This window comes from Struthio camelus, chromosome 4 (genome assembly GCF_040807025.1).
Source record: "Struthio camelus isolate bStrCam1 chromosome 4, bStrCam1.hap1, whole genome shotgun sequence".
NCBI classification, from domain to species: domain Eukaryota; kingdom Metazoa; phylum Chordata; class Aves; order Struthioniformes; family Struthionidae; genus Struthio; species Struthio camelus.
The window spans coordinates 45929148-45955312 of record NC_090945.1 but is presented as its reverse complement, the minus strand read 5'-3'; the positions used below and the strand labels follow the sequence as shown (position 1 = coordinate 45955312).

At 36.0% G+C, this 26165-nt stretch overlaps 1 protein-coding gene across 8 annotated transcripts in view; it reads right to left on the bottom strand.

Annotated features, from left to right (window-relative positions):
• The window catches only part of GALNTL6 (polypeptide N-acetylgalactosaminyltransferase like 6), a 506336-nt gene that overhangs the window by 346339 nt on the left and 133832 nt on the right, over positions 1 to 26165 (bottom strand). The window lies entirely within an intron of this gene.

Below are 26165 nucleotides of genomic sequence, written 5' to 3'. Positions count from 1 at the left end.
TGGTGATTAATTAAATCTAATTTTATCAACAGCCAGAATGTGAATAGCATATTAAAATAGGGTGAAAGAACAGCTTTGATTGATACACTGAGTTTTAATTTCTCATTTCTTGTCTCCCACTCTTTTTGTGGGAATTGAAGGTTACACATCATTGAACAGAGTAAGCCACTGTAACTCAAAGATAGCTTTAAAGATTTGACCTTCAGTTTTCTTTCCTGACATTTTTCCCCTCTTATATATAAATACTAAGTTGATGGAACTATGTCTGGAACTACGCCTTATGTGAGCCGTTTTTAAACATAAAATCCTTATTTGAAAGACAGGAGTGACATTACAAATAATAATCACGGTTTTTGTGACAGAAGAAGCTATATCCACCTTTGCTATAAACTGCTTTGACAAATTTGAGCAAAGCTTCCCCTCACTCCATATCTAAAGCTAAGTATTTAATTTCATGTTTACTTATTTATATAGTCTAATTTTTGCAGGCACCCACAGCTCCTACTGACGTCAGCGCTTAAGTCTGACAACGCTAGTCTTCGTTACCATACCTAAGTGTCTTGGACTTGAGTTATTCTTGCAGTGTTGCACTGATGAAGTCACGCAAAGATTTTGACTGTGCTCAAGAGCCGCATAAATTCTGCAAAAAACACAGCAGACAGAGCAGTGGTCCTGCGGAGCGTTTCCATAACCCTCTCCTCCAAGGGCAGGTTTTATTACAAACTCCAGACAGCAGAGCTTGCTGCCAGCCTCCTGCTGGGCCACAGCTGCAGGGCCAGTTAGCCCTGGTCCTCGCAGAGGCTTTCTTCCCAGTGGGCTTGCCTCTTCCGTCAGGCTGGTGCTCACCAGCCCTTCTGGCTGAGAGCTCAGGAGACTCTCTGCTCTGCCTCTGCAAAGCCTCTATGCATAAACATGCAACGCTCCTATTCCCTTCTCACTACCTTGGTTGAACTTAATATCCTTATGTTCCCCAACAGCTATGCTTCAGTGGCTCTAAGGCAAACTCCAGGGCTCCCTTAACAGCCTATTCTCTCCAGAACCAGGACAATTACTACCATGTAGACACAGAGGAAAATGATATTATCTCTGCTAGCACTATGAATTAGCTGTTCTTTGAAAACTGACTTTTTACTGATGACCGTTACAATTACAAGGGATTAATATTATTAGTCCCTTTTTTCTCCTAGCTAGATATTTCAATACTCAACAAAACTGAACTTTAAAATGTCTCGGGTCTGGGGAGGAGTCAAAAGGGAAACACATTAAATTGTCAGTACAATATATATTAGAATACACGGACTCATTAAATTTCACTTTTCATTCTATGAATATTAAACACTAATGAACTCTCACGTACAAAGACTTTAAAGTGAAACATCAGAGAGCTATGACTTAGCTCATACACAGAGAAAGAAAGTTGTCTAGGGAAGCTAATAAAGGTCACAACCACAGAACTACCATAAAACCAAAACATACAATAGATGGAAGAGAGAGATGAGAGAAAACCTTATTTTAAGAAGGCTACAAGTAATTGCAATAACAGATTTTAAAAAGTCTCTGTATACACACTTCCACAAGAAAAATTTTCATATAAAATACAAAGAAATGAAAAGCAATTACATCACAGTATGTAGTCCTATTCATGTATGTATTCCTAACATACTTATATATGGACTGAGAGCCCATAAACATCTCTTGCATTGGATGACTTGAGAAGAACTTGTAAAGAAAGATGACAATCCTTAAAGGAAGGATTTGTAAATGCAAACTAAAACATGATAATAGCTATATTTTGGTGTCCCTTTTCCCTCCCGGTTCTCCAATACCTATAGCTATGAACATAATTAAAAGACAAAATAGTGATTATGTGAATGTGTAAATGAGTTAATAAGGTAATATGCACTATTTGCATCTCATCATGCCCAAAATATAAGGGGGGGAAAAATATCTAAGGATGAATAGGAAAAGGAAAAAAAAAAAAAAAAAAGGCAGGTCAAGCAAGTGACAGCTGATCTTTCAACCATCTATGATTTATGTTTCTTGCTCCACCATTTTATTCATATACACCAGCCTTTCCCCCAGCTATAGAAATAGAGGTTTCTTCCCCTCACCTCCCTCCCTCCCAAGATGAGGATTCATAGTGGCAAAATGAAAACCAACCTGAGAGACAGGCAGCATTTGGAAGTGCAATCTAAAGCACTGGACAGAAATATAGTGAGGCAAAATCCAATCCAATACAATCCACCACACAGATAGAAAACAAAACTCAAAGTCAAAGGCCTCCCTAATTTTATGCAATAGGTGGAACTATGTATCCAGAGTATTTTTTAAATATGAAATTCTACAAAATCAGAGTTATCAGCATAGGATGGCTAGCACAACATATTCATATTGCATATTATCAATTCAACAGAAAAATTTTATACTATCACACTGGTCAATAGTATAGCACACATGCTATACAATGATGTATTAACATCCAAATAATAATTTCTACAATATTTCCAAAAACATTTAAAGACAGAAATACAATAAGCTTCTTTTATTAGATTTATCCATTCTATAAACATATGTAGCATATATAAATATTCTAATACATTTATCACCATAGCAACATTAACAGTCAATAAATATCAACAGTAACCAAGCCCAATACAAATTCAAAGGAAAAATGTTAATATCTGTACCTTTAGATCCTGCATAAGGCCATCTGAAGAAGCCCTTCACTTAGGTAAAGCTGATCAGATCTCCACAAACTCTAAATAAAGCATACCTCTACCAAACTTTTATGCCCAGTCTTTTCTAAGCAGTGCAGTCAGAGCCCCCAGAAGCACCTGTGCATATTCATGTGGCTCTCTGAGTTTACACAGGTGAAGCCTGTTAATCCTCTGATTGCAGCTTAATAAGCAAATCCAGTCAAGGTGAAAGAGAAGGAATAAACTGAAGTTATACTTCTAGCTATGCTCGGTGTGAATGTTAATAGAAGCAAGAAAAAAAAAAGCAGCATTTTTTTTTTTACTGCATTGAAGATCCGCACCTCTGCATTCTCACAAAAGTGCAAATCTATTGAATAGGAAGATTTTGATTTTTGCAGAGAAACTTTCACAGTACAAACAAATTTTATTAAGCTTTTCCCATGGACATATTTTCAGCAACAATATCTGGAACAGTTGTAATTATATATTCATCACAGATTTTTCATTAAGAGAGTGTCTAAGAGCCCTAGCTAAGAATCATAAGCCCACTGTGCTCAGCAGCAAAACCTAGCCTTTGCCCAAATGTGTTTACAATCTAAATCTAAATAGATGAGCAGAGAAATACAAACAAACAATGAACAGTATCATTCAGCATGAAAAATATAGCAGCCTAACTACTACTATGTTTAAGATACAGTCATCACAGCAAATGAATTATTTTTTTAATTAAAGAATAATTGCATTATTAGTTTACCAGTTTACCTTGTGCTCTTCACAAGCACCTACACAAAAGTGAGACTGGAGTTTAGACTGACTTACACTGGCTGATAGGAGTCAGTGTTTCAAGACCAAATGAAAGTGGTAATCTGTGACCACTTCAGAATTAAACTCAAGCAGGGAATGTCTGATGTCTTTCATTACATAAAGTAACTAGTGGGCCATCACAACAGGGTGGCATTATCAAAGCAGTAGCCTTGAAGCAGTAGGCTTCTCCTTTTCTGTTGTCAAGTCCAGGGAGAGAGACACAACACTAATTGAGGTGTTCAAGCCCAAGTAAATATTCAGCTCTGTGAATAGGAAAGGCTGCCTCTCTCTGAAAATAAGGAGAAAAAATCCTGACTTTCCATTTATCTTCAAACAAGATATTGCACAATAACCTGAAACCAAAAGTAACCAGTGACTGCCTGGCTGGGCCTCAGGCCAGCCCCATCAGCAGGCTCCTCAGTAGAGGCTGGCATCCCTGCTTGACCCTTGCTGCTCTGCTTCTCAATATGTTTTTTTAATAACTGGTCTGCAAACATTGTAAGATATAATTTTCTTCATATATTCCTTTGTACATTTAGCAGGACTCTCATGCCTTCACTCATTACAGAGTCAGCACCAACTTAAGTCTGTATTAAGTACCTATCATTCATCTATGTTCAGGTATTCAGCTGTCAGTCTGTATTCAGCACCATGCTATAAGCAGATGGTTTCTTCTAATGTGTCTGCCACGCAGTTTTATTCCAATGTACAGTTCTCACTATGAGTTGGAATAGCTTAGCTTCAAGCTGAACTAAAAAGGAAATAACTTCAAAAGAAGTTGCAATCTAGAACACAGGAGTCCATCTCACAACAGAGGGGGAAAAAAAACTTCAGTTATTGTTAATAGACTCTTCTGAGATGAAGAGTATCACCATTTTATAACTAATCTATACCTAATATCAATATCTGTAGCAAGGGAAACTTAAGGAATCCATTCAATAAGTATTTCAACTTAATTCATTCAACTCAAGTTTCATCCAATTTCTGTGGCAACTGTCTGTAACTTATTTTTCATCCATTAACATTTTCTACATCTCTTTAAAGGATGGGATCATCCGCATAGAAAAGACTGTGTGCTTGATTAATCACCAGGTTTCTGTGGCTAACACACGTGTTGAAAGGGAAAGCTCGTTGCAGAAAAAACTTTTAAAAGAGTTTTATTTGAATTAATAGAGCATAATATTTTCCTTTTAGTCAATAAATTAGCTGAAAAAGTTGTAATTCTCAAAAGAGAATTTAGATTGCCACAATATAATTGCTAGGACTGCTATACTAAAGTATTTCTCACAAATATCATGTCTCATTAAAGTGTAATTTGATGGCAAATAATCACTTTTTGGTCATTCTTTTAATGGTTGGCTGTTTTTAGAATGAATCTGTATAGTAAAAAAATACATTATACATTATTATTATCATATAATAATAATACAGTCAGGGCCTCAAAGATGTCCTCGCACCATAGCACTGGCCCAAGGCACTGCCCCTGCTGTGCTTGGGTCCACTGTGCTGGGCCCCAATCCACCAACCGATGGCTCAGGCAGGCCACAGGCCAGCCCCTCACTAGGATCCCCAGGGACAGCCTGACCCCCTGCTCAGCCCTTGATGCTCCCTCACAAATCCTATACTGAAAATATGCTAAGGTTCTCCTAGTTCAAAAGGTTTGCAAGCTAGGTTTAAGTATTCTTGAAAAATATATAACTTAGAAGAAAACTGGAGATACATTATCTACAAAAATATGAATTAATAAGTGGATAGAATAAGGACAAAATTATTATATGATGTTAATTAATACTTCATATAATAATAATCTAAATAATCATTATATAATGTGAAGTAAGAATTATATAAAGACAACTAGCAAGTCAACAACTTTCACACAATCATTTATCTAGAATTCAGCCTTGTGAACAGGAAACTAAGGAAGACTGTGATTTAATCACACTGTTTTCTCCGGAGAGCGTTCTTGAGGCCTGAGAGTCATCCAAAGGATGATTTGGAATACCTAAAAAAATATCCATATACGTCCATCTGCTCAAGTTATTTGTTAAACATTATCTAAGAAATACGGTAAGCCTAGGGTGAATTAAATCTGGGGAACAGCAGATGGAGGTCAATTTTCTGTGATCTCCAAACTCTTCCTGGTGAACCTGAGCTTACTGTGAGCGGCCTGGAGCCTTCTTCAGACTGCCTCTGGTGAAGCTGCACAATGAATTGACTTCTGGACTCAATACAAATCATTTACAAAAAAACCCCATCATACTGCTAAGGCCATAACGCACTCAATTAAATTAACGTACCTGAAAACAAATGCTATAAACATCATCCTATCTTTGCAGAAAATACAATGCTACTGCCCTGCAGTACTATTTATTAAAAAGAAAAAGGAAGATCACACATTGCAAAATATACTTTCCACAACACATCTCAGTAATAAGAAAGTGAATATAAGTTAAAATCAAACTAACAAGGGTAGGAAAAATCATGAAGAAAAATCATTTGCACTCTTGGTAAGTCAAATCACTATTGAAATAAATGTTAGCTATCAAAAATGTCTAGATAATAGAGATATTACTAAACAAGGCACTACATGAAAGCTAAGACAACGGATGCAATAGCTTTAAAATAACATTCTGACAAGGTGGAATGCACCCTATTAAGGGCAACAAGCTGTATCTATACTAATACATTTAAAAGTGCCTGGGAGTAATCCTGGGCAATGGAGAAAGGCTCTTTACAACTGTGATCTGTCATGCTTTTATCCCTTGTTAACTGACCTAGGTACATCTCAGCAACGATGATATTCTAAGGAGCATTCCCCATCAAGTGTTTTTCATCAAGATATCCTGCTTTGGAGGCTAGGAGCTGTGCCACTTTGTAACAGCTGACCTCCATTCCTAGGAAAGTTAAAAATTTGGGCTATTACGAACAAGAAAAGTTACTTTGACAAAGCACTGGCTTTTCAGTCAAATACTAGCTTCCACATGGTGTATATATGGTTGTAAGACCGTTTTATAATGGAAAATGCCAAAGGTTGCCTGTAGGTGAGAGAAACTGCTGAGACTGAGTGTTTTAGGGAAGGCTGCCAGAACAAAAGCAATCTGGTCTCGCCCACGAGCAAGTAAGGGCAAGTGGTGAGTTCCAGTTGTCAGTGACTTGGCCCTTTATCCCTTGGTTTTCTGAGAGAGCGTGGCTCACAGAGCAGCTTTTTTGCATGTGTGCTTATTCAGACACACATTTATATGAAATATATAATATGCACATCACCTAGAGATTTTTCTGTGCTCTTGACAGCAACCTTTTCACGACCAACTTGCAACCATGCGATGCTTTTAATGCAGTAATTCACAAATGTTGACAACAGCTACAAATACTGGGTAATTCGTGTTAACAATTCATGTGAATAGCTGAGGCACACAAATCAGTCTACAAGGAATTACAGTTGCATGTTAAAAGTAGTTCATGCGCCAAAACAGGTTGATCTTAGTTAGTGATCTTGGTCTTTGTTCTTAGACCAAAGTTTTCTGTCCCGAGATATAAAACATTGTAAAGAAATGGATGAACAGATATACACCTTTACGCTGTTTTTAATTGATTTAAGCAATAGTAATTAATATAACCCATTTTTTCTGTTCTAACATTCAGATTTTACAAACACGAAAAACATTAGCAAACTCTCTGATACCTGCAAAATACAATTAACTAGCTCCAAGACAAAAAAATTATAAACATATGACCTATTATACTCCTAAAACTCATTTTTAAGCTCAGTAATATCTATTCCTCAAAATGCCTGCTGAAAAGACTATAGACACTACTGGGAGGGTATAGTACACTCAGCAGCACATATACACAATGTGATTACTTCAGTTAATTCACAAGATTTTCATCATCATTTGCTACATCTCAAAATTCAAGTATGGTAAATACATATGAGAAACACAGCTAATATTATTTAAGATTATTAAAAAAATCACAATCTATAAAATAATCTTTACAGACATAGAAATAAAATTGGCATTTATATTATTACCATGTAATGATAACTGTTATAATTCTCATATTTACTCATTGAAATAGAATTATTAAAATACTAAAGGTGTTTCCTATATGTTCCTAATACATATCATATAAAATATAAGCACTGCAATGATAGACTAATGGCTTCCAAATGGTGAATGACAATAATTTAATCACAAACACAAAATTATTACAGCTACTAATATATTCAAAAATATACACAGAAAGAAGAAAATCTTCATGGTCAGAATGCCAGCAAGTTGTTTTCTACTTACTCCTCGTGGTTTAGTATAAACCATGTGTCTGTACACATCTGCCTCTGGAAAAGTGTAACCTCTGTTTTAAGTATGTATTTCTAGAGTGAAAAGATGTCAATGGCAAGCTGCTGACAAGTTACTGAAATGCCTGTCATTTATTTGTAAACAAATGTCCTTACCTGCACCTCTCTTCTCAATATAAGGCTTTTGCTAGAGAGCACAGCTGAAGGGAAGCTGAGCAGTGGGTAACAGAAGAACAGAGAGAAACTTTACTTAACAGAAGTTCTCCTTTATTTTCTCTTCCTCTCAGTTAACAACTCTTACCAGATAGGGAGCCTGTAGGGGCCTGCCTGAAAGAATAGCTGGACTAAGGAGTCAGGATAGATACAGACAGGAGAGCTTGCTGTGTTTTGTTGCTTTTTCTGAAGATCTAAATCTTTTATATGCTTTCAGGATGAAAGTTACCATAACCAAGAAAATCCTGTGCAAAACCTGCGTTCCTTAGTTCACTTCATGTGTCCATAAGGGATTAATTACACTGCAGAAGAACTGCTCATGGGCATTGTGTTCTGCTCGTGCATATCAAACTGACGAGGGCGACGTTTGTTTAAGAACCTATGTGCTGTAGCATCCCGAAGTACTGGGCCAGAAAGGGATTTCGTCAGCCCATAGCTGGGAACATAATCCATATACTGTCCATAATTAGCTGACTTAGATGCATATGGAATCTAAAAGTTGGCAGGAATTATAGCATTGTTCATTAGGGAGACTCTGCCAGATTGGTAATACATATTCTACATCTATGACTCATTGTGAGGATATTAATTACTGCAACTAAATCTGTACAACACTATATGGACATAATTTGGCCTTAAGTGTATAATAAACAATCAGAAACCGGAGAAGAGGCAATCCAATCAGAAACCGGAGAAGAGGCAATCATGGTATTAACAGATATTTTACACGTAGCTATATTAGCTCAATTATTAATGTGATATTGGACATATCTAACCACTATTTTCCCTGTAAATTAAGTTTATCTGCTTTTGAGAACAACTTATGTCTATGCAAACAGCTTAACTGAATACTGAGCCTGCACTAGTGACCTGCAATACCTTGCAAGAACACATCACTCTAGGGTGCACCACGGTTGGAGCTATACGCCGTAAAACAGCACACCTAAGAGGAACAGGCAGGAGTTGTTACCAAAAAACATCCAACTGGTTGAAGTTGTTCTAAGTCTGCTGGGTTGCAGTAATTAAGAGCTAAAAGGCAGGAAGGAATAGCTCCATCACCAGTGGCAGAATGCATAGTTCCATGAATATTTTCTTCTTCAGCTAAGTTACCTTAAAACATACCTACCCTTCACTGCTGAGTTCTTGTCCTTATTCACTACCCCACCAGCAGTGCTTATGCAGTCTTTTCTGGGGCTGTGGTATAAATCACAGCACTGAAGTAATTCACGCTAAAGAAACAAACATTTTTGAAAGCTCTATTTTTTCAACCTGGATAGTCTCAATATCACAATACATCCAATAGCACAAACATCTGCATTAGCACAACTGGAAGGAAATTAAACTACAGTTCAAGAAAAAACAATCAAGAATGTAGGGGGCTTAAATGGACTCTGCAAATGGTTCGGCAAAAACAACTTGCATTTCACTTAGATAAAGGTCTTTTTCATAATTAAACAGCTTACTGTAAATTATTATCTATATTTGAGCTGAAAAGACTGTATAAGAAACCACTGTCTCTCTGCAGATATTTACTAATTCTTTATGTAATGTACATTATCTAACTGGAACTTTGGTAAAAGGTTTACTATGGCCTAATTGATCAAACATGAATAAAAAGTCAGTATTTTAGCAGGAATGCCATGAAGGAACTCACAGGTGTGAGAAACTTCTGCAAAGGAAGATGTATCTTCAGTATACTAAATATATCTGTAATAGGTAGTCAAGAAAAGATTTTTCTACTTTCTCTATCAGTACTCTCCTAATCTATTTCTCTAACAGTTCGGATGCCTGAAATGATACCACTTAGTTTGACTTTTTCAGTCATGAACATTAAAAAGTGGATCCTGTTTTGCAGAGAAGAGCTAGAACACGTGAGAAGAGCTAGAGTACTACAGTGAGTATCCCCTTAGGAAATGGAATGAAATAACGCCTCTATGGCACAGGATCTGTGTATGGAGGAGGCCCAGGAGAGGCCCATACAGGCAGAACATCCATTCTTGCAAAGTGAAAATTGCAAATATAGCCCAGACTATAGGACCAGAGCATATCATCCTTAAACGTGGTTTCTAGAGACAATTAACCATGGAGGGTGCCCTGGAGCTTAATTCCAACAGTGTCATCAAAGAAGAAAAATGTTCTCATACAACTTTATAAAGCAGCATAGAAAGTATCTCCTGCTTTACACTGAACAAAATCATTAAATTTAATCGGATAGACTGAAAGCAGTATTATCTTTACAATTATTCTTCTCTTGTGTCAGCTTTCCTACAAAGCTTCCACCTAGAATTTTCATCAGCTCTTTTGAGTTCCTCACCTACATACAGTTCATGGGTAACAACGTGCTATTCTCAAGAAATGCTGGCATACTGTAGAAATCTCTGTTTCTCCAGCTATTATGGAAGATAAGTACCATTAAAAAAAGGTATCAAAACCTTCAGGTATCAAAAGACAGTGATTCAAGAGAATAACAAGTATGCATTTTTAAAGGAAAAAAAAAAAAGAAGCTGGTCATAATTATGCAAAAGTATGTCTCATCCAAAACTTCTAACCTTTCCAGCTTGCAAGTTATGCGGATGACAGAGTAAAGATGCATCAGTTGGTACAGGTTTTGTAAGGCCCTAAGTCTCAGCTTCCCTGAGGATAATGCAGAAACCTTTCTGTATTGCCATTTGCTAGACTGAATATTTTCTGGCAGAGTTGTATGCAAAGGCATATCGCTTCTACACAAGGTCATCCTGTGTATCTTATCTGTATATGACAGAAAAACATCTGTGTTCTACCTGTTGTTTTGTCCTTTAGCTCATTCCCATCATAGGAAAATTAAACAGCTTAAACTTTGGAATAATGAATATAATGGCCTATTTTATTTACATTGCATTATATTTATATATTCTGAATTTACTGTTGCAAATTTGCTATTTGAAAATTCATTATCACAGATTTCAGTTTCACAAACACATGCAATACGTTATTGTCACTGTTCTCCTTCAGAAGAAAATTATAACCACCTGAACCAAAAGAAAAAAGAAAGACACTTTATACCCTGAACCACTGCTAAGATAAATGCATTTGATCTAAAAAAAAAGAAAAAAGAGAGAGAGAGAGAGAAAGATTAATATAATACTTAACCTAAAGCCAGAAGACGTAGACGTTTATCTTAAAATAACTTCACAGTTGTAATAGGAAACCTGTAGCCCTCTCAAGACAGGTGTAATACTGGAACATAGCTAGTGATGGCTCATACACTCTTGAAAGATATTTTCATGCTTCCTTTGTGGCTGCTCTACATATAGCAAACCTCAGTCAAGCCTCATAGCAAACTCTCACAAAAACTCTGACATTACCCAAGGGATGAATGTTATATCTCTGATACCTTCCATATAATATCCTGATATATTTATATTTACATTTTTTTAATCTATCCTAGTTTAACAAGCTGAAGAGAATTCTTTTGATCATAACTTTCCACTGAAACTAATTTGTGCATGGTGAATACTGTACTTTCTGAGAAACTGCAAACATTTCTAAAGGCAAATTACAGGACTCAATTTCTTTTTAGAAGAAGAGGTATTATATTTTCCACAGTGGATATATGATTAAAAGGCAAAACTAAACAAAACTAACAGCACCTATTACAGTGTTATGCAGATATTATTAAAATTCAAATCCATCCTGAAATAGAAATTCTGGTGGGGCAAAATAGAGTTGAACACTCTGAACTCTGTTTTTTATTACACGTTGAAAACAAACTAAACTCACACAACAATGCTTACTATATTACACTACAGCAAAGTACCGTGATACAGAAACATGCTTATTCCAAGACGGGAGACCACTGTAAAACAAAGTACAGCCACTGACTCCATCTGTTCCCTGAAGCAATAGCTTTTCTTGGCACAGATGGGATGAGTGGGACTAAGGAAAGAGAGTTGAACTTCCCAGCTGAATTTGTGGAAATAAAGAGAGAGAGTATTTTTAAGGGAAGAGGAGGGTTTTTACTGACACCATACGTCATATGTTGGAGAACAAAGGGAAAGACAATCTCTCTGCCTAATCAAAACGCTGCCATTTGAATTACAAAGTATTTTTAAAGTCTTCTTTTTAGTGCTTTTACAAATGGCTATGGCTACATAAAATTCCTCTGCTACAGCTATATTGCTTCCTAGCTAGGTTATCTACACATGGGTTAAACTTGATACCCAAGTATCATCAGCTGCTGAAGGAATGCACGCCTGAGTGAGCCTTGGGTAGGTGCTTGGGAGACCCGAGACACCCATGTTTGAGTTTGAACAAGCTGACTGGAGAGTTTCACGGAACGATGCTGGACCTGAGTCCCAAGATGACACAAGCGGCCAGAAAGCCAGAACAGAAACAACTAAAGTTTGTCTCTTTGGACTGAGGTTGTAGAGCACTTCAGACCCTGTGATCACCAGGAATGGTTGTAGCCCAAGCAACAGCAGGGAGGGACTGAAGCTGTGTGTGTTCACAGACAGGTTTCTAATTGCCAAAGACGTTAGTACTGCTTCCCCCACATAGCCTTTGGAGCTTTGGTCAAAGACAGTCTGATTTTTATCACTTCTTTTTCCTCCTCAAGATAGGTTAACTTCTGGTTACAAAAGTAAATTTCTCTTCCAGTTAGAATTGTGCAACACTACCTCAAATCGTATTTCAAAATCTGCTCTTTCTCCTTGTGCTAAAGTAGAGTTGAAAGAGTTTGTTTATATTTACCTTTTAGACGTGTTAGGCAAGAAAGTAAGGAATAGAGAGGGTTTGGAGCTTTCAAACAGGAGCAGTGTAAACAGCACAGCTTAGCTGCTGTTACACCACTTTGGGCTGTGAAGCATTAACAGACCTAATCCTTTCCATCCACTCTTCCTCCAAATTTTCTCTTGAACACTAGTGAGTGCCTAAGGCTTATAGCAGCACCAATTCCCCGTGGAGATAACAGAGCAACTGAAACTTTGCTCTCACTTGCACAGGATGAGGCACTACACAAAGACCAATGACAGATTTCAGAGGACGTACACTGAAGCATGATGGTTATGGTCCAAAACAGGATTTGACATGACCACTTTATTTTTTTCTTCTAACATCTGGTATTTGAAAAAATTGTATTAACTATATAATAGACCTGCATGACCCTGATGTAATAATTTTTTTTCCTATTTTTTTATATATATCTATATCACACAGATGTAATACGTATATGCAATACATATTATATTTGGAATTATGCCTGGCTTCTTTTTATCTGTTGTCATAGAATAATTTGTCAAATCTTGGTAGATTTTGTTCAAAGGGTATCTTTTATATTGTAAACTAATAAAAACCTATGCATGACCAATGTTCACAGCTGCAACTGCAAAATGCACACTGTAGTTCTGCTAGAATAGCTCATGCACCACTGTATTTATAAAATTGTAATTGAGAAGTTCCAACTGCATTCAGCTACAACACTTTCCAGGAAGCGTTGTCTTGTGTTGATTATTAAAAGTCTTCTCACGCATTTTGACCTGATGCACGTGACCTCTTTAAAATAATGAAGTATGAACGTTGATGATGATAATAATGCAGAGTACTGTGATAGCAAGTAAGCATAAAAATACTCATTTGAATGTAATTCATATTAAATCCACTACCAGTTAAATCGTTTGCATTACATACCCATATTTCATTTCTGTGTATGCTTTTGTTTAAACATACAGACTAAATAATATATTCCTTCATTACTATATCTTAGATTTGTAAGTTTAACTTGATACAGTGTAAACAAGGCACAGTGAATGATTATTAAGAGCATGGTAAAAATAAGACTACTCACAGACACTTCCTGTATGTTGTACAAAAGGTGAAAGAAACCCAGGCAGAAGCATGCAATTAGCTGGACAAGCTCAGAACTGACGCTCGGTCTAGCTCTTAGCCTTGCCAGGATCTACCAACTAATGGTGGGACAGACAGTGAGGGGACACCTTTGGCAATGCCCCAGTGGCTCACAAGCATTATTCACACCTGCAGCGCAGCAGGAAGAGGAGTGAGCTGATGAGGTTCCAGAGCAGAGTCCGAGGGCAGCAGATGCCCTGGCCAAGCAAGGGGGAAAAAAGAAGAGCAAAGAACACACCCTATCTGCCCCATGCTGAAAGCACCGACAAAAAGAGAACACATAGAAATGCAATTTCCAGTCGTGATTTTTCTATCATTGACCTAGAAACTGTTTTCTTTGCTCCTGCCACCACTGCTAGGAATATTCAGATTCATCTGGTGTGAAACAGCAGACGACTGTGAATGCAGACATGGTGATTACAGATGTGTGAATAATTATCCTTTTTTTTTTTCCTATTCCCCAAAACAACACAAGTTTCAGATTGCCTGAAATGAAAAAAATCATAAAATAAAAACATTTGAGGTCAGAGATAGCAAAATGAACCACCATTTTGACCATTCAAAAACCAATATCAAACCAGTATCAATAATCTTATGGGATTTTCTGTGGTTTAAAACGCAAGAATGTGGTACCATAAAACTACTGAAAATGGATGTTTGACTGGATCTTCTGTGGGGCACAGGTTTCAAACATTTTCTTAATCAGAAACCTATGATAGGGACTACTGTTGCAATTACATTTAGATCTTTCAGAGCGAGGCTCAACTCTAGAAATTTTCTGTGTTAAAATGACAGCTTTTTACAACAAATTATAGCTTTTGAATCATAATTAGAGCTGTGCTCATTTACTTCAATGATGATAATTATAATTACCAGGTTTTATTAAGAATACTATTTGCAGGGTCTTACAGGTAAGGAAGTACATTAAATTATACTACTTTTTCTATACTAGTAACAAAATTACTTAAAATCAGTTATTAATGGCTTGATCAACAATTGAGAACAGCTATAAACATTTCACCACTGCAGACAGTGTGAAGACAATAGGATACCATTGATGTTACAAAGGTTGAAGTGCTTTTAGTGAAGATGATACAAAAAGAAGTAAGCTGTTCTTGGAGTCTAAACTGAATATGCAGTCTTAACAAAACATTATTCTTTCTTCACTTGCAGCTGTTAATATTTTGTATAGAAATCAATACAGACTGTTTCAGATAGTTACCTTGCAAACATATATAAACTAAAAATCACCAAGATGCTACTTAGCAAATCATAAACAAGAGGATATTTGTTCACAGAACAAGATATAAAAGAAAAAAATTAATTATTTAATAATAGGTTTTCCAACTATTTTGGAACTACATTTTTACAGCTTTCAGGGTAATGAAATAAACAAAGCAAGCACAATTAATATGATATAGGCTGGTTACCATTGCGCTAGTCCTTTTTATAAGTTTTTAGCCTTTTCAGTTAAATAGTTAATTATTGTTTCAAAAAGTAACAACATAAAACAATCTCATGAAATCATCTTCACTTGTTTCAGGAAATGTGAAATTTGCACAGTGCAGAAAGCCAGCAGAAGACCAGCAAAGGTCTAATGGAGGTCTAAAGATAATCTTTATAGTTTTTGTTTTGGCATTCTGCTATGGGAAATATTACTAGTCCTTTCTATATGTTATATATTACTATACATTATTAGCTTTCTATGTATTCAGTCTATCAGCATGATGAGATTCAACTGATCTTTTCATAAATCCAGTTCCTGCATAACAATAAGTTCTTGAAACTAATACAGCGCTATTGGTTTCATTCATTCAGGCAAATTAAGAATAATATTTCTGTTTTCAGGGTTACCTTTATTATTCTCCCTAAGACAGAGGAAAATGCTTCAAGACTGGGACTCCTCGGGGCTCTATGGTCATCCTAAAATAAAAAACTAAAAACAAGGAATATGACAGGAATAGTTTGGCATAGCAATAATTTAATTGAGTATCAGAATCTTAATTTCCTGTATCAAAAGAAAGAAACATTATTTTTATGAGAATTTTCAAGATAACACATCTCAGGTTATGAATTTGATTTTGATCCATGAATGCTATATATGTTCATAACCCTCTCTATGAATTACAGTATCCATCTTGTATCAGAAGCTTGACAGGCAATGGACATACTGTGTCTGGGAAACTATGACAGAAGAATTGAAGGCTTTCAGCATTTAACAACTCTTCTGTACTGGAATAGCACATTTTCTACCAGCATGGCCATTAATTCTGAAGGTCCATTTACTCAGGAGCTGATGACAGAGAACTAAAGAAATTCATCAGCAGAGCAACAACAGGGACAGATCCCATTTTGTTTTTTAAATGATGTGTTTCTCTACAGAATGGAGTCATTCCACCACCAAAAGCAAAACTAGACCAAGAAAACCAGAAGAGTCTTGGCCAATTGACTGAGTGCAAACGAAAACTCTGAGGTGTAGTGAGATCAGCTTTCTGTAATGGCAAAGTCCATGATGTCCAATACGCAAACTGGATTTCAAGGTGCTTGAAAGACAACAGCTGTGGACAATGACAGTCCCAAGCACCTCTAAGAAGCAGAACTGCAGCTTCTGTTTAGCATTTCTCTTTCAATATAAAAATATAGTTCCCAACACCACAAAGTGCACATTAGCAGAAAACTTCATTGCTAAGTCTATGTGCTTTCCTTTATTAACATGGTGACTTTGGAGAATGTAAGCAGTTCAGAGCCATGAAGATACAGGATAAAAATACAGATATCAAGAGAACAGTAGCACTGATTCCAGTGGCAAAGCAATTCAGCTGTGAAATCCCACTGCCCAAGAAGTCCATCAAATACGTGACTCCACAAAGGGGTCAGCTTGAAAGACGAGAAATAGTTAGGAGGAAAGCACAAAAAAGACACAAAGCACTTGGTAGCTGAACTGAATTCACGTTAGTCCGGTAACTGTTTAAGAGCAGAAGCAGTCGTCATAATTTTGATACAGATGTTTTACTGCTTTATTCTAGTATCCATTTTAAATTAGATAATTAAACCATTGTATTGATGAAGGAGCTATATACAACTAGACTAAAACTTATGTAAAAGGTAATTTTACTATTCAGATTTGCTTTTCACATTGCACTGTTTTGACATTTACAGCATGGGGGTTATACACAGAAAACCTGTGAATCAACAGCAGTGTGGTTGCATATTCATGAGATTAATATGGAGACGTTTGCTTCAGGGCTTCTTCTGTCTCCCACAGCCTGATCCCCCATAGCATATTCTATCCTCTCTCAATAGTCATCTTTACCCTCACCCTATTTCCACTACGACAAAACATCTCTTGCTTTTCATCCCCTATCCCCACTTCTAACACTGATTATGAGAAGGCTGTCTGAATGTGTAGGCTTACTGAAGTGTGAGTTACATGTCTAAAGTATGGTAACCACTTTTATCTTAATTACGTACTCCTAGTTACTGCTGCAACAGAGGAATTGCTTAAAATTATACACATTAAAAAAGAAGGAACATGTCAAAAAGCAATGATGTCTTACTAGTTAGCCATAAGAGGCCAAAGCACAACAGTTCTTCTCAAGGACCTTTTGGCTTTTCATTCAGGATGGATTTGACTCTCAAGTTCCCGCCAAAGCTCAACAATTGCATGTCTGCCACACATTAAGGGCCTGAAAGAAAAGCCTTATCTTTGCAACAAACTGAACAGCCATGCAACAACCTCTTGAGGAAAAGGGAGAAATCTTCTTTTAGATCCACACACACTGAACGAATTCTGTTCTGTAGCATCACAAGCACGAGCTACAACATAACTCAAAATAAAGATCTGACCTTTCTGGGTAGTGTGTCTTGTTGGTCTACGTAATGTTAATTCTTAATTCATTCCTTATCCTTACACAGTTATAAGACATAAGATCTCCTTATTTCACTCCTACACACTATGTTGGAAATCTGCATAAACACATAGGTGGATAACAGCAGCTAGGAGACAGACTACTACATGGAGAAGTGGTTTAATTTTTCCTACTTGTTATTACAGACACTGAATGCAGTAATTTATTTGAACTCTGCAGACAAAGGCTTATATATTTTGGCAGGTGTGTATAATTTCCCCCTTCACTGCCAACCCCTTTTACACATCATAGTTAGCAAATTTGTTATAGGTTTGTGAGTAATTTTGTATTGGCACAAACTGGAATGGCATGACGGCTTTGGAAAATCAAATCACTGCCCTGGATGTTATATGGTAGTTCATGTAAAATAATTAGCCCTGCATATACATATATACATATGTATATATGTAATTATACATATATAATTTAATGACAATTTTATTTTTAAAAGGAGTGGCCAAAGCAGTGTTTTTTTAACTGTTTTTACATAGATCTGAATCTACCTGAGGGAGAAAGTTTATAGGTTCACAGCTGATATCTGTTACCACACTAGTCTACAGAAGGTGAATGAAAAACAGGAAAGAAGCAAAGAAGTGCAACTGATGAGCACTGCAAGACTGCTTTCAGTATAGGACTATAGATATCACACAGGAAAGAAAAGCATAGGGAGTCGAACATTCAACTTTACATCATAAAAATCACTGCAGAAAAATTATAGAAACTCTATTATTTGTTTTTTCTCTTTGAGCACACTTATAAGATGGAAACGTCAGAAAAATCTTAATATAAGTTTCTAATACAAACTAAGCCAAAGAAAACAAGTAACATTCAAAGCACACATTCTGTCTAATCTTGTTATCAGATATTTTCTTTCAATCATTTTAGAACTTTTTAGTGGGGATAATTAAGGTCTATCTGAGACATTTGAGGGTCAAGAATGGGAAAACAGAAGGCATAGACCAGTGTGTGAGGCACATTTGTTGACACTGAGGATTAGGAGAATGATTTAATGGAGGAGCTTCCACTGACCCCAAACTCTCCTTTCGCACAGTCCAAAACAATGCTAACAGTTATCTTGTTTGGACAGCACATGTTTGTGGAATCAGCAGTATACAGTTTAAAGATATCTGGTGCATTTTCGGGGAGAATGACCTTGCTTGTTTTTCTGTTACTCAACAATATTCTGAAAACTCTCAGGGTAACTTGTAATTAGCAACGGCTTTGATGTATAATACTTTATAATGGAGTCCCCTCCATCAAATCAAGTATTTACTATGTCTGCATGTATTGTTTGGTCTCTATAAAATGCTGGAAGCGGTCTCTGCAAAATGCTGGAAGAAGCCGATAACTGCTAATGAAGAGTTTGTATAATTGTTTCTTAAGATATAAAGACAAGACACATAAATGCCACAGTAAACGAAACAATTGTCTAAACTAGGATGAATGGACTATCTAAAGAACATAACAAAGGCTTGAAATGTGGCAAGAGGAGAGAGGATCCTTTAAGTTCATTTGTATTGCAGAGGTAGTAATCCAAGTGTCAGCTGAAACTGCCAAGAGTGACAACCTTTTCCACTAGTAAATCCCTAAAAAAAAGTGTAAACCTTCTCAGAAATTGCACAGACATAACCAGCTTATAACAACAATAAACAGCATACAACAACTTGCTTTTCTTAGCTGCATTTTGTTTACCCCTTTGACATAGCCTAAGGACAGGCAAGCAGTGAAGGGATGAAACGCCAGGAACTAAGCTCCCTATACAAGAAGCTCTTTCTCAGTTCTTCATACTACGGGTCAGCCAGATCAAGTGTGCAATGTCCAAGTTTACTGGTACAGTACTAATGCAGAGCACTGTTCACAGAGAGATTAGCAGCAGGAATGCATATGGCAAGATCACAGAGTTCTTACAACTTTCACCAAAGAACTACATAAGTGTTGTTCATTATGTTTCCAAAAACGTACAGAAATGCTGAATAGGAAGTTATTGGCAGTTTAAGCACAAATAAATAAGTTCAGGTGGATTCTTGACTTCTATTTTACAGGTGTTAAGAGGTATCTTTGTACATATATTAAGATTACGAGGACATTTATATGACTCAGAAAGCAACAGCCCATTGGACTTAAATTATAGAAACAGATTTTTTCTCTTAGGCTTCAAGAAATAATATATTTTTAGCGACAAAGAGATGATAAATATACCATTTTGATGTCTCTGCAAGATTCAAATGTGATTTGTAAAACCAAACATAAACAGGTTATGCTTTTTTAACTACATCGATAAACTTCTTACCATCACGCGGCCACGTAAAATAGGCTCTGCACCAGCAAAGATGAGCAGCATTTATTTCTACTAGCTCTAATCTCATAAAATGTTATCCCTGCCACTGAGCAAATAGATTTTAATAGGTAATCAAATTTTATGTTGTGTTGCATTAGGGAAAAGAGACAAAGACGAAATGGTGACAAAAATTTAAATCCTGAAATCTCAAATGGCAAATTGTGAAATTCAAGTATTTTACTACTGTATTATTGGTTATTTTAAGTGAATAAATGTATTATTCTTCATCAGTAAATGTTATGGTCTCTCCATTCTTGTCAGATGTTCTTTGCATTACCCTGTAAAGAACCAAAGAATTGTACTTTTGTTCCTGACTCTTTTTTCTTTTAAATACTATAAAATTTATTTTATAAAGTTCATCATGGAAAATGGGCAAGTCAACTGAATGCAGTTGTGCATGAAACACTTCAAATGAGGGGAAAAAAATCAGATGGCTTTGCAAACCCCACAGAGCTATATGATCCTATTAGTACTTAGAAGCTTCTAGATGATCACTGAAGAGTGTAAAGTTACCTTAACTCCTGAAGAATAGTAGGCTTTCAGTGTCCATTATCTCAATAGTCTTAAAAATATGGGTATACAGCCTACAACTTCAATGGAAAAAAACGTATTTCTTCAGATTCACACAAACAACTATAGCTGTTTATTAGTGATAAGTGAACCATTGCCTGAGATAAATCTGCTGCCACATGAGATACCCTTCAGATCATAAACACAGTACGTACAAAATGACTTGTGTAGTATGATTTTCAAAATATATTTTAAAAACTATTTATAACAAAAATACTCCACTGTTTTATCATAGAGTTTATGCTTCCCGTTGCTCTCTTTTCTACGTGTCCGTGTTACAAATCTGAGCAACTGTTCCTAGTTCATGTCTTCATTTTTAATGCCAAAACTAAAATGACTTCAGTGGCAAATCAGTCTCTGATTATTGCTGTTTTAATATCGGAACATTGCTGTGATGTAGTGCAATTTATATTTAAATTAGCCATTCATATTGAGAAAAAATAGCTTATCTTCTGCTTATTCGCTTTCCCACCAACACCCTATGCAGGCACCTTCAATTATTTTAAAACTATATTAAGAAGTCTTATGTCTTAAAAGCCCTCAACAGGAAACTGTCTTCTAGGAATTAAGGAGCCATTGATGATTCACGCCCTAGATTTCCATGGAGAAAGTTTCATGTATTAAAAAGAAACTGTTTGCCAATCATTTCTCTTTTTTTCCTTGTCAAACACTGCAACAAATCTTGGCTTGTGTCACTGGGAGGGAGGGGAACAATAAGAAAAGCAGCACCAAAATTAATCATCAGCCGAGCTTAAGCTGACGCAGAAGCTTAGGTGCTACAAATATAGATTGTGATAAATAAACATTTGTATTACCATGATTATATTATATATCTGCATTATTATTTTCAGTGAAAAAGGAAAAGGTCAAAAGCAGTTTCTCAGTTTGGAGGGCTATAAAACAAACTGACACTCACAATGTATTTTCTGTCCTTTTCTTCTTTCATCTCCAAGAAAAGGAGGTTAATTAGGGGAAAGGGGGATTTTGTTTTGGCTGCAGTTATAGCTTCATAATTTTGCAGTGTTTATAATCTTTACTTTCACTTTTTGGAAGAAACATAATCAAGTGCAGCTGAGATGACTGACCTAAAGGTTGGAATTTCAGCCATTCTTACCATGAGAATATAACGCCTATATTAGTTCATTATTGACTCAGTTATGCTCAAAGCAAAAACAAACTTTACAATGCATTGCTATGACAGGTGTCATCTTCCTGCCAATGCCTGATACTACAGATTTTTTTGAGTTTGTCTGGTGTTCACTGTAGGTAATATGTTTCTATGAATAACTACCTTCCTAATAACTTCCTTCTATTAACAAGCTCCTTCCTATGAGAACAGTGCTACTTCGCAAATGAAGTAATTAAGTATTTTCAGATGTGTTTTTGGAAAAAACAATAGATAGTTTAAGGTAACACTTTTTTGCCCATTTTCAAGAAAATGTTTATCTCCCCATACAAAATGGGAGGATGACGTGACATTTCAAAGGCACTTAATTAAAAAAAAAATTGGTTAAGAGCTAATATTATTTCTCAATTCTATTGCATCTAGTTGCAATGTAAACTTCACTTATGTTATAGTTGATAAATAAATTAATTATTGAAACCTATTCAATTTGCACTGCTGACCTGATTTTGGTAGGAATTTGTCATGTTATGAATTTAGTGTGTACATGGCTTTGCTGCTGGTATCCAGTTACATTGTGAGTAGGCCCTAGATTGAATGCAGCGAAGCTAGCTCATCTGCATTAAGGTGATATTGATATTGATGTACCATTTAGCCACACAGTTCTGAAGGCACATCAATAAAACACCACAGATTTGCAAAAGCTATCGACTGCAACATTCTGGTATCAGGAAAACATAACTATTGAAATGGCATTATATAGCAGGTTTGGAGGTTATTTATATAAATATATATTCTACATACAAACCATTGTACAAATATATACTCCAGATATAGAACATCCTTTTTGTTATTTTTTGCTACACGCTTGTCCTTTCCCATAACTCAAGATCCAAAAGAGTACTCCCCAGGGAATAAGAGCCTAAGAGCACTCAGATAATTGAAATCGTTTGGCTGAAATGACACAAAATCAAAGTAACACAATTTTTGCAGAATTTTGCAAGGGCACCATTTAGGTGCCATCTCCTCACTGCTAGCTACAAAAACTTCTCTGTGATGTGCTGATTGTTTCTGTATCTGAACAAAGAAATAGGTTTAAGAAACAATGTCATACAAAGCAATTTTAGCACAGCATTAGCTACTGTGAACACTAGAATAGCTCAGAAAGCAATACCCCTTTGCAGCCACTCACTTAGTATATAAGTAGCCTGGAATGGAATGGCTGTTTGAAAGACCTTCTTTCCAGCTGTGGTGTGTCTTGGGGAGGGGTATCCATTTTTTCCTGGAGAGATTCAGTAGTTCACATTATGGAATGAACCTGAGTGTTTGTTGTGAAAGGTTTGTACCAATTAAAAAGCAGTCACATTGTATTGAATTTAAAAAGATTTGCTTTCAGATTCTGAGGTCTAAGAAATTAGCTTACAAATAACAAATGTAAGTTGTTTTCATGCAGTGTTTTGAAGCGTTTTAACAGACACAGGTTGTGAATGTCCAGTTTAGGAAACTTATTTTCTTTTTAAAAGTTCTCCTTAGAGTATTATCAAACCAGCACTTCATATCACTCATAACAGTCCAAATAATTTCTTATCTGAGCCTACTCAAAATTACAGTGATACAGCATGGCCACTTAATACATATTAGTGCATATATATTTTTATATATGTATTTACATATATTTGAAATTACTTACCCCAATAGCAATTTCTAGTGCGAAACACACAAATAAGGAAATACATCAAAGTCATGATCCTTCCAAAACATCTATGCAACGTATCTAAATATATTTCCACAATGGGTACTACTTATAAAACTTTACAGCCATTATCTTTGGAGGAAAGAATAATGTTGTTGTAAACAGGGAATAAATACGGATTCTGAAATTCAAAGTGAGGATTTTCCTGAAAGCACTTAAAGCACTTTTAAGTTATCCATGGTAGGAATTAGAAAAAAGCTTCAAACATTTTATTTTAAATATCTTTTTCCTTTGCTTTCTTATCATTTTAACCATGAATAATAATATTCATCAAAGAAGTAGTGAATTTTTTGAATCATTATTATTTATTAATTATACATTGTTGCACATATTTCCACTAGTATCACTTTGTGTATCAGCATTTATAATGAATTGGATATCAATTACTTACACATACTGTCATGTACTGATACGTATACTGGAATGGCATAATATTAGCAAAAATCTTTTTGCACTGCTATTTTGCGTATTTGCATTATTTAATAAATGACAGCTGTATCATGGCGGATTTGACTGCCTTTGCTGCAGTATGCAATTGTTTCAAGGATGTTATTCCTTCTGCTATCTTCTCCCTCCTCTTCTCACATTTATAAAAGTAGCTACTCCAAAATAGGATGCTTCAGACCCTGGTTTTCTGAGCTCTCTTTGAGACCTGTTGTACTTAGGGCTCTCTTCAGTGGGAAGTCAGACAGAGGATTTCCTTACTTGAAAGTTACTCTCATCTCCTCCCTATTATTGCAATAAAAGATATGTGCTACTGCAGATATATGTTTTAGATTTACGGGAAACCACAGACCACCTTCATTCTTATGGGAATTCGAGCTACTCTTCATTAAAGCTAAATGTAAAAGCAAATAAATGGCCCTCAACAGGACAATCAAATTTCCTGTCCAAGGAACAGAAGAGCATGCCAAGGCTTGAGAAGAAGCTGAGGAACATAGACAAGGGCTCTTCTTGTGGGCTGGTTTCTTGGTTTTCAAATGATTTTTACCTGTCTTCAAGCGCTGGTAGGGGGCGGAAGGGAGGCAGGAAGAGGGAAAGCCAAATTTAATCACAACAAACAGATCTGCACCGTAAAAATAGCAGATGTATAATCCATATCCCTCCCAATGAAAGAATGAGGAAAAGCATAAATGATCAAGGAGGATAAAGGATTAATTACTCCAGAGGTAAAAACCTCAAAACATACTTTTCTGAATAGAGAGAAGTACCAGACCACTGAATTAGTTAAAATTAATGAAGTGATAGGTAACAGTGAGTATGTTTGTGTATAAAATTACACAGAAAGACAAAGCTATACATACTACGGAGTGGGGGGAGTGGAGCGAGGGAATTATTCAGTATTTTTGCATCAGGTTTTAAAGCTCATTTTTCAAGTTAATAGACTCCTAGTTTTTTAATCTCTTACCTAGAATGAACAAACTGAATGCAAGACAAGTTTAATTTTTCATGAATATTTAGTTAAAAAAAAAAATTCTTCAAATGCTTATGTTACTATCTAAAATAAAAATTATTTTTACATGACTTGTCAATAAGACCGTTTTATTGCTGTAAACATGTTTAAAACGCCATCATTTAATTGTGTGAAATGGTTGGCGGCAGGAAGGCAGTATGAATTGGTACCTCTGGCCCTGGCATGCAGAAATTAACCTTGTACCTTTTGTATTGATGGGAGACGTAAGAAGAATCAATGGATGCGCTGGACAAGTTAGAGGCTGGTTCGAGGAGAAAAGGTTGCCACAGTTATGCCTCATGTGTGTTTCTTTATCAGCCTTGTAGCATACTTGGAGGGGGATTTTTTTTCCCTACAAATCTCCAGATAAGATTCCCAGGCAAATCATGCATATTCACACTCTCTAATGAGGATACCCGTTTTGCCATTCGTACTAACTCAAGCGTTATCTAGATTTTTGACAGGATCTAACTATTAAAACAAATCAGTAAAAGTCTTTAGAAAAAGAGAAGAAAAAGGAGGAGAGAAACTTAAGACTCCAAATCAGTTTTGTGTATGCAATCAAATAGTGTTAACAATAAAGTTTTAATTGATTCAAAATGAATTGGTTTAATAGAAAAATTTTAAGATGAGATGTCAGTAAAAATAACTTTCACACCTTTAACAAACAAAAATCAGAGTCATTATCTATCTTGATAACCCTGAAGATGAAACAGCTTGCTTTATATAGATCTAGCATTGGGCAGTGTCGAAATATACCTAAATACAGCTGTGGCTCTTCTCTCAAACAGACTGATCGCAAAAGTCGATCATTAAGTTCTTCATCTGTCTGTGGAAGCTGCCAGAAAAAGCTGGTGTTTCCTGAGGTAAAAAAGCCATTAAGGTCTGTGAACTGGACTGAGAGCAATCTCATTTCACTTAGGTATTCAGTGATCCATTGGAAAATCAAAAAAGCTTTGATCGCTAGCCATGTTGAAATTGGCTTTTCAAAGTGATAGAGTATATATCCCATTATCATTCTCTTCAGCTGCACAATTTCCTCAAATAAATAAATTTTAAAGTAAACTGAATCTTTTTCTAAACTATGTCAAGAGCTAAGTTCAGTTATATTCTCCTCTTTTTGAAGCCAC